We start from the raw sequence: 10,361 nt of genomic DNA, 5'->3' as shown, positions 1-10,361 counted from the left end.
GTCTCAGAATAGAGTTGTAGTGCAGCTGCTGTCCACTTTCATGTGGTGTCTGCATATTGCGCAGAACCGTCTGTAAACCAGGCACAAGTTTCCCTTCTTCAGTCAACTGATCATAAGGAACTGCCCATAAGGCCATACGTGCAGACCGGGAAATGGAAGGTAATGTGACGGGAGTGAAGGCCATGTGTATTTGGGCCATTTCCTCATGCAAATTATTTGTACCTTCAGGTTCTGCTTGGGTGTGATCTTATATATACCACTTCCATTTAATGATGGAGTGCTGCTGTGCATGTCCAACTTTATGACTCTGTGGGTCAGACAACACCCAGTTCATGATGTACAGCTCGGGCTGCATAATGACTTGGTGGCCCATGATCAAGCATTCAGTTTCTTCTAAGGCCCAGTAACAAGGCCAAAAGCTGTTTCTCAAAAGAAGCATAGTTATCTGCAGAGAATGGCGGGGCTTTGCTCCAAAATTCTAATGGTCTGCACTGTGATTCACCAATAAGGGCCTGCTAAAGACTCCAAATGTAAACTCTATCTGCCACAGACACTTCAAGCACCATTGGATCAGCCAGATCATGTGACCCAAGTGGTAGAGTGGCTTGCACAGCAGCCTGAACCTGTTGCAGAACCTTTTCTTGTTCTGGGTCCCACTCAAAACTAGCAGCTTTTCGAGTCACTTGATAACTAGCCCATAGAAGCACACCCAAATGAAGGATATGTTGCCACCAAATCCAAAGAACCACGAGGCGTGTGCCTCCTTTTTAGTTGTGGGAGGGCCAGATGCGAGAACTTATCCTTCACTCTAGAAGGAATATCTCGACATGCCCCACACCACTGGACTCCTAGAAACTTCACTGAGGTGGAAGGCACCTGAATTTTTGTGAGATTAATTTCCCATTTTTTAGCAAGCAAATGTTTTACCAACAAGTCCAGAGTCACTGACAGTTCTTCATTACTATGTCCAGTCAACATAATGTCACCAATGAAATAGACCAATGTGATGTCTTGTGAAAGGGAAAGGTGATTAAGGTCCCTTCAGACAAAATTATGACATACGGCAGGAGAGTTTATATACCTTTGAGGTAGGACGGTGAACGTGTACTGCTGGCCTTGCCAGCTATAGGCAAACAGCTTCTGGTGGTCCTTCAAAACAGATACAGATAAAAAGGCATTAGCCAGATCAATAACTGCATACCTGGTACCAGGAGATATATTAAATTGCTCAAGCAGTGAAACCACAGCTGGAATAGCCACCGAAATTGGAATCACCTGTTTATGTTTACAACAATCCAGTGTTATTCTCCAAGATCCACCTACTTTTTTGTACAGGCCAAATAGGCAAGTTGAATGGGGATATGGTGGAAATCACCACCCCTACACCCTTCAAGTCCTTGATAGTGGCAGTAATCTCTGCCATCCCTCCAGGAATGTGGTATTACTTTTGGTTTACTATTTTCCTAGGTATGGTCAATTCTAATGGCTTCCGCTTGGCTTTTCTTACCATAATAGCCCTTATTCCACTTGTCAGGGGTCCAATGTGGAGGTTCTAGCAGTTGCTGAGTATTATCTATTCCAATTATGCATTCCGGAACTGGGGAAATCACTACAGGACAGGTTTGAGGACCCAGTGGATCCACTGTGAGACAAGCCTGAGCTAATACACAATTAATAATCTGACCTCCACACACTGCCACTCTGACTGGTGGGTCATAGTGACATGTTGGGTCTCCTGGAATTACTGTCAGTTCAGAGCCAGTATCAAGTAATCCCCTAGAAGTCTGATCATTTCTTTTTCCCCAGTGAACAGTCATTTTTGTAAAGAGCCATAGATCCCTTTGGGGCAGGCTGGGAGGAAGATCAACAGTATAAATTTTTGGTAGTGTTGTGGGGTCCTTCTTCAAGTGGACCTGGCCTCCCCTTCATTCAGGGGGTTGTGGATCTGTAACTTCACTCAAGTTTGGGAATTGATTGAGGGGCCGTAACTCTCTATTCTGGCAATTCAAATTAGACTGCTGTTCGCTTGACCTTGAATTCTTTCACTTCTACAAGTCAAGTAAATACTTAGTAGATTTCCCATCTATTTCACTTTTACGGACACCACGATTAAGTCGCCAATGCCTTAAGTCAATACAAGTCAGACTATTCTGATTACTGCTTTGACTCTGCTGTTCATTACAGTAACCACACCCATCCTGTCTTTGTCAATTGAGCTCCATCACTTTGCTCTACTACATGGGTGCAGTCAACCCCACTGTAATTAAGGGTCTTAATTCAGTTAGGTCTGCTCCCACTGTCAAATTTTACGTGAAATAAAAACCACATCAGACTTCAAGTATGCTGGGACTCCATTCACAAATTTGTTCCTCACCATGGTGGTAAAAGGTGTGTTCTCTGGGCACTCTGTGTGGGTCTGTGGGTCTAACCTGATAAATCCATTCTAACATGACGATTTCTTTAAGCTTTTGGATACCTTCTTTTACAGTATACCAAGACAGGTCTGGTACTTCAACTTGATTTAGTATAAGCCACCATGTAATCCATGCTTCAGTGACCCAACCCAATAAATTAGATCCCTTCCTAACCTCTCAAGCTGAAACACTGAATGGAGAGTCTGTGCTTAGTTGCCCGTATCAATAAACTCAGGCTGTTCCAACTTTTTTGTGCCTTGCACCATTATCCCACACCCTTAATAGCCATTCCTACACATATCCCCCAGGTTTCTGTTTGTACATATTAGAAAAGTCAACCTCCTCTTGGGTCACACTTTGCACTTCACTTTTTGGGGATCACTGGAACTTAAGTCTATTTATAGGTCTAGAAGCAAAATGGGTGGTGGGGATGTGTTTTGAGAACATTCAGCAATGTCTTGTAAGGCATTTGCCTCAGATGATGCCCCAGGCAATGATTCAGACGCTTCCCCAGGCAATGACTTCAGATACCACCCCAAGCACTATCTCAGACAAAGCCTCGTCAGATGCAGCTGGGTAAATCTCATCAGATGTTTGTGAAGGGGGTAATGGTTTTGTTGGCCGGAGTGATTCAATGGAATTCAGGGAGTCAGTGTCCCCAGCTTCCTGATTATCTGCACATATGGCCCATCTGAAGTTTCAGTGTCCCATTTCTCCCCAAACAATGCCCTCACTTTTTCAGTGAGGTTGGGAATTAAATTGGCATTGTTATTCAACCACTCTTACGATAAGACTCTGGGTTTGGTTTATCAGCAATACTGACTTTGTTACTACAAGAAATAAGGAAAGGGCCACATAAACCAGAGACTACATCAGCCTGAGACCAGAAGAACTAAATGGTGCCTGGCTACAATTGATGACTGCCCTGACAGGGAACACAACAGAGAACCCTTGAGGGAGCAGGAGAGCAGTGGGATGCAGACCTCAAATTCTCATTAAAAGACCAGACTTAATGGTCTGACTGAGACTAGAAGGACCCCAGAGGTCATGGTCCCCAGACCTTCTGTTAGCCCAAGAAAGGAACCATTCCCAAAGCCAACTCTTCAGACAGGGATTGGACAGGACTATGGGACAGAAAATGATACTGGTGAAGAGTGAGCTTCTTGGATCGAGTAGACACATGAAACTATGTGGGCAGCTTCTTCTGGAAAGGAAATGAGAGGGCAGAGGGAGTCAGAAGCTGGCTGAATGAACATGAAAATAGAGAGTGGAAAGGAGTGTGCTGTCTCTTTAGGGGGAGAGCACCTAGGAGTATATAGCAGGGTGTATATAGATTTTTGTATGCGAGACTGACTTGATTTGTAAATTTTCACTTAAAGCACAATAAAGATTAAAAAAAAAATAAGGCTTTCTTGCAGGGCACAGGTGGCATCTTTGAGGTTGTTTATGTGGCACTTGAGCTTTGACTCTGAAGCCCTGAGCTCATTTCTTTCTTTCATCACTTTGTCTAGCAAAGTAGGACCAACCAACCAGCTTCCTTATACTTCTCATTCTGACAAAATTATAGAAAAGTATGAAGCATGTAATTACCCAGACATCACCTCTCACCAATACCTGATGTATTGGTGGTGATATTTTCTGTCTTCCTATTGCCACCTCACACCATGGATTAGCAGTGCCCTCTTTACTACTGAAAGCAGAGTCATCTACATCTTTAAGACTCATCAGACTGGAAAACCAACTTAGAAAACTCATCCTTACAATTTTGTTTCTCTAGAACCATTCTTGGTACCAAATGTCTTAGGCTGAATTTTCTACAGCAGCAAAATGAATAAGACATATGTATAAATATATATATGTACATATACTACACATGTATATGTACAAAGAGAGATTTATATCAAGGAAATGGAAATGGCTCACACGATTGTAAAAGCTGGAAAGTCCCAAGTCCATGGGTCAGGTGTCAGGTTGGAGGGTTCTCCTGACTCACCTCACATACCTTCAGGGGCTGACCGAACCCACAATCAGCAGGTCAGATGGCAGGCTGCTGGCTTAAGTCCCAAGAACCAGAAGTCAGATGATGACGAGCCGAATGCACGATTCAGAGCAGAGCAAAAGCCAACAAGCTTTGCCAGATTAAAGTCCATATATATTGTATACAGGCCACACTCCCAAGGAAACTCCCTTTCCACTGATTGGCTGTTCTTAGCAGATCTCATCATGAAAGCGATTACATCATTACATAACTGCCAAGCTACATCATAACTGCCAAACCTCTGAGAATCATGGCCCAGCCAAGTTGACACACAAACTTAATCATCAGGCTCCCCTTTCCCCCCTCACTTCCATCCCTAGTAACCACTGATAAACTTTGTTCTTCTCTATACATCTACCTTTGTCTTAGTTATCTAGTACTGCTATAACAGAAATTCCACAAGTGGATGGCTTTCACAAAGAGAAATTTGTTCTCTCACAGTCTAGGAGACTAGAAGTCCAAATTCAGGGTGCTACCTCCAGGGGAAGACTTTCGTTCTCTGTTAGTTTTGGGGGAACGTTCTTGTCATCAATCTTCCCCAGTTGAGGAGCTTCTCAGGGCAGGGATCCCAGGTCCAAAAGACATGCACCCTCCTGGTTCTTCATTCTTGGTGGCATGAGGTCCCTCTGACTCTCTGCTTGCTTCTCTCTTTTATATCTAAAAAGAGATTGACTCAAGATACAACCTAATCTAGTAGATTGAATCCTACCTCATTAACATAACTGCCACTAATCCTACCTCATTAACATCATAGAGGTAGAATTTATAACACACAGGAAAATCACATTAGATGACAAAATGGTGGACAATCCACAATACTGAGAATCACAGCCTAGCCACATTGACACACATTGACACACAAGACAATCCATAGCAACCTTTTCTTGTCTTAATTTTTATAAGTGAAGTCATACAATATATTTCCTTTTGTGATTGACTTATTTCGCTCAGCATAATATATTCCAGCTCCTTCCATATTGTAGCATGTATCAAGACTTCGATTTTCGTACTAGCTGAGTAGTATTCCACTGTACTTATGTACATTTTGTTTATCCATTCATCTGTTGATGAGCATTTAGGCTGTTTCCACCTTTTGGCTATTGTGAATAGTGCTGTATACACATTGTTGTACAAGTCTCCGAGTCTTTGCTTTCAAGTCCTTTGAGTGTATACCTAGGAGTGGAATTTCCGGGTCATATGGTAGTTCAATTTTTAGTTTTTTGAGGAAGTGCCATACTGTTTTCCACAAGGGCTGAAGCATTTTGCATTCTCATCATTAATGGATAAGGGTTCCAATTTCCCCACATCCTTGCCCATATTTGTTTGTTTGATTTTTATCTTAGCCATACTAGTGTTTATCGTAAAAAAAGAACATTTCAAGATGTATCCTGAAGTACAACACTGTCAGTGACAGGATAATATCCATATACCTACAAGGAAGACCAGTTAATACAACTATTATTCAAATTTATACACCAACCACTAAGGCCAAAGGTGAAGAAATGGAAGATTTTTACCAACTTCTACAGTCTGAAATTGATCAAATGCATCATCAACATGCATTGATAATTACTGGTGATTGAAATGCAAAAGTTCGAAACAAAAAAGAAGGGTTGGTAGTTGGAAACTATGGCCTTGGTGACAGAAGTGATGCTAGAGATCACATGATAAAATTTTGCAAGACCAACAGGTTCATTGCAAATACCTTTCCTCTACAACATAACAGCAACTATACACGAGACCTCGCCAGATGGAATATACAGAATCGAAATCAACTATGTCTGTGGAAAGAGATGATGGAAAAGCTCAATATCATCAGTCAGAACAACGCCAGGGGCTGATTGTGGAACAGACTATCAATTGCTCATATGTAAGTTGAAGCTGAAAGAAAATTAGAACAAGTCCACGAGAACCAAAGTAGGACTTTGACTATACACCACCTGAACTTAGAGACCATCTCAAGGATAGATTTGATGCATTGAACACTAATGACTGAAGACCAGGTGAGTTGTGGAATAGCATCAAGGACATCATACATGAAGAACGCACGAGGTCATTAAAAAGACAGGAAAGAAAGAAAAGACCAAAATGGATGTCAGAAGGGACTCGAAAACTTGCTCTTGAATGTAGAGTAGCCAAAGCAAATGGAAGAAATCATGAAGAAAGCAGAAGAGCTGAAAAGAAGATTTCAAAGCTCAGCTAGAGAAGGCAATGCATTATGATGACATGTGCAAAGACCTGGAGATAGAAAACCTAGAGGGAAGAGCATGCTTGGCATCTCTCAAGCTGAAAGAACTGAAGAAAAAGTTCAAGCCTCAAGTAGCGATATTGAAGGATTCTATGGAGAAAATATTAAATGATGCAGGAAGCATCAAAAGAAGATGGAAGAAATGCACAGAGTCACTGGACCAAAAATAATTTGTCTATGTTCATTTTAGGAGGTAGCATATGCCCAAGAATCAATGTACTGAAGGAAGAAGTCCAAGCTGCACTGAAGGCACTGGCGAAAAACAAGGCTCCAGGATTTGATGGAATACCAATTGAGATGTTTCAACAAATGGATGCAGTGCTGGAAGCACTCACTCATCTATGCCAAGAAACTTGGGAGACAGCTACCTGGGCAAATGACTGGAAGTGCTCCATAGGTGTACCCATTCCAAAGAAAGGAGATTCAACGGAATGGGGAAATTATTTATTGAACAATATCTTTAATACCACGCCCAAGTAAAGTTTTGTTGAAGATCATTCAAAAGCAGTTATAATACATCAGCAGGGACCTGCCAGTAATCCAAGCTGGATTCTGAAGAGGATGTGGAAAAAGGGATATCATTGCTGATGTCAGATGGATCATGGCTGAAAGCAGGGAATACCAGAAAGATGTTTACCTTTACTGACTATGCAAAGGCATTTGACTGTGTGGATCATAATTATGGTTAACACTGGGAAGAATGGGAATTCCAGAACACTTAATTGTGCTCATGAGGAAACTGTACATAGACCAAGAGGTAGTCGTTTAAACAGAACAAGGGGATACTTGGTTTTAAGTCAGAGAAAGTGTGGGTCAGTGTTGTATCCTTTCACTACACCTATTTAGTGTCTATGCTGAGCAAATAATCTGAGAAACCAGACTATATGAAGCAGAACATTGCATCAGGATTGGAGGAAGACTCATTAACAATCTGCGTTATGCAGATGACCCAACCTTGCTTGCTGAAAGTGAAGAGGACTTGAAGCACTTATTCATGATCAAAGACCACAGCCTTCAGTATGGATTACACCTCAACATAAAGAAAACAAAAATCCTCACAACTGGACCAATAAGCAACATAAAGATAAATGGAGATAAGATTGAGGTTGTGAAGGATTTCATTTTGCTTCTAACCACAATCAATGCTCCTGGAAGCAGCAGTCAAGAAATCAAAGGACTCATTGCATTGGGCAAATATGCTGCAAGAGATCTCTTTAAAGTGTTAAAAAGCAAAGATGTCACTTTAAGGACTAAGGAGCGCCTGCCCAAGCCATGGTGTTTTCAATCGCCTCATGTGCATGTGAAAGCTGGACAATGCATAAGGAAGATGGAAGAGGAATTGATGCCTTTGAGTTATGGTGTTGGTGACGAATAGTGAATATACTATGGATGCCAGAGGAAGGAACAAATCCATCTTGGGAGAAGTACAGCCAGAATGCTCCTTAGAAGCAAGGACGGTGAGACTTCATCTCACATACTTTGAAGATGTTATCAGGAGGGCCTAGTCCCTGGAGAAGGACATCATACTTGGTAAAACAGGGATCATTGAAAAAGAGGAAGACCGTCAATGAGATGGATTGACACAACGGCTGCCAACAATGGGCTCAAACATAGCAACAATTTGTGAGGATAGTGCAGGACTGGGCGATGTTTCATTGTATTGTGCATAGGGTCACTATGAGTCAGAATCCATTTGATGGCACCTAACAACACGAACATCCTAGTGAGAGTGAAATGATATCTCACTGTGGCTTTGATTTGCAGCTTTTTTTAATGGCTAATGCAGTAATGGCTAATGCGGTAATGGCTAATGCTAGAAACCCTGATGGCATAATGGTTAAGAGTATGTCTGCTAATCGAAAGGTTGGCAGTTCAAATCCACCAGGCACTCCTTGGAAACCCTACGAGGCAGTCCCACTCTGTCCTGTATACGGTCACTATGAGTCAGAAGCGACTCGATGGCAACAGGTTTGGTTTTTTTTTTTAAATGGCTAATGACACTGAGCATCGGTTCCTGTGGTTGGTGGCCATTTGAATGACCTTTTTGGTGAAATGTCTATTCAAGGCCTTTGCCCATTTGATTGTGTTGTCTTTTTGTTGTTAAGTTGTTGACATTTTATATATACCTTGGTTATTAGATTCTTGTTGGATATGTGGTTTCCAAAGATATTCTTCCAATTGGTAGCTTGTCTTTTAACTTTTTTGGTATAGTCTTTTTAGGAACAAAAAAATTTTAATTTTTATGAAGTCCCATTTATTTATTTTGTGTTTTGCTGGTTGCATATTTGTTATTATATTTGATTATCCATTGTTAAAAGCTAGGCCTGACAGTGTTGGTCCTGCTTTTTTTCCTCAGAATTTTACAGTTTTAGTTTGCACGGTTTAGGTCTTTAATCCAGTTTAAATTTGCTTTTGTGTGGTGTGAGGCATGGATCCTGTTTCATTTTTCTACATGTGGAAATTCAATTTTCCCAGGACCATTTATTGAAGAGACTCTTCTTTGCCCATCTAATGGACTTAGCACCCTTGTAAAATATCAGTTGACCATAGATGTATGTGGGTTTATTTCTGGACTCTCAATTCTATTCTGTTGGTCTATCTTTCTATTGTTATACCAATGCCAGGCTGTTTTGATTACTGTAGCAGTATCCATAAAAACCCATCGCTGTTGAGTCGATTCCAACTCATTGTTTTAAAATCAGGAAGCGTGAGTCTTCCTACTTTGTTCTCTTTTAACATGGTTTTAGGTATTCTGGGCCTCTTGCCATTCCATTTAAAGGTAAGGATTGGTTTTTCCATTTCTGTAAAGAAAGGTGTTGGAATTTTATTTGGAATTATGTTGAATCTACAGATCACTTTGGGTAGTACTGACATCCTAATAATAAGTCTTCCAATCCATGAACATGGAATATCTTTCCATTTAAGGACGGCATGTGCTTTTGAGAGCAGAAAAGCAAAGCTGAGAAGAAAATGGAGATATGTGGGTTCTTAGAGTAGCTCCCTCCTGTACTCTGGAAAGGCAATAAGATTTCAGACATACCTAGAGATGCTTAAGAACTCAACAAAGAAACCCCTGCCAAAGATTTCTCAGAAATCTTGGAGCCACTGACCAGGACCATACAGCCTTAACACGTTCTAGTATAAACTGAAGACCAGGGCCTCTCCTCAAATGGTCTGCTTCACCTGTGAGTCCTAAACATTCACGCAACTCTGTAAGGAAGTCGAAGAATGATGAAGGTTTAATTTCCCACTAGTAAACATATGGGGCAGAGTCAGATTTAATTTTGTTATTAAATATAAGGTCACAAGGCATTTGTTACACATCTGAGTTTATGGAGTAAAATTCTTAGTGGCATTATAGTAATTTTAAGTCTCCAGTTTTCTCTGGCAGACACACAATACATCTTGTGTACATGGCTATACTCCTACAACTCAAAAATTTTATTTTCAGCTAAAAGAAAAAGTGCAACTAGAGTGTAAGTTGAGAACACGTAACAACACTTACCTTCCAATTCCAAATTCTTTCACTCCCCTGCCTCTTAAAATGGTCTCTCTGTCTCTGAAAAGAACCGTGTCAAAAAGTCAGTCTTTTCCCTCTGCTCAAGTTACTCAAGAAAAGGCTCACAAAGTGGAAACAGATACCTGACCTGACCTGTGAGCA

This window comes from Loxodonta africana, chromosome 2 (genome assembly GCF_030014295.1).
Source record: "Loxodonta africana isolate mLoxAfr1 chromosome 2, mLoxAfr1.hap2, whole genome shotgun sequence".
Lineage (NCBI taxonomy): Eukaryota > Metazoa > Chordata > Mammalia > Proboscidea > Elephantidae > Loxodonta > Loxodonta africana.
The sequence above is the reverse complement of the archived record's forward strand: the minus strand, read 5'-3'. Positions refer to the sequence as shown.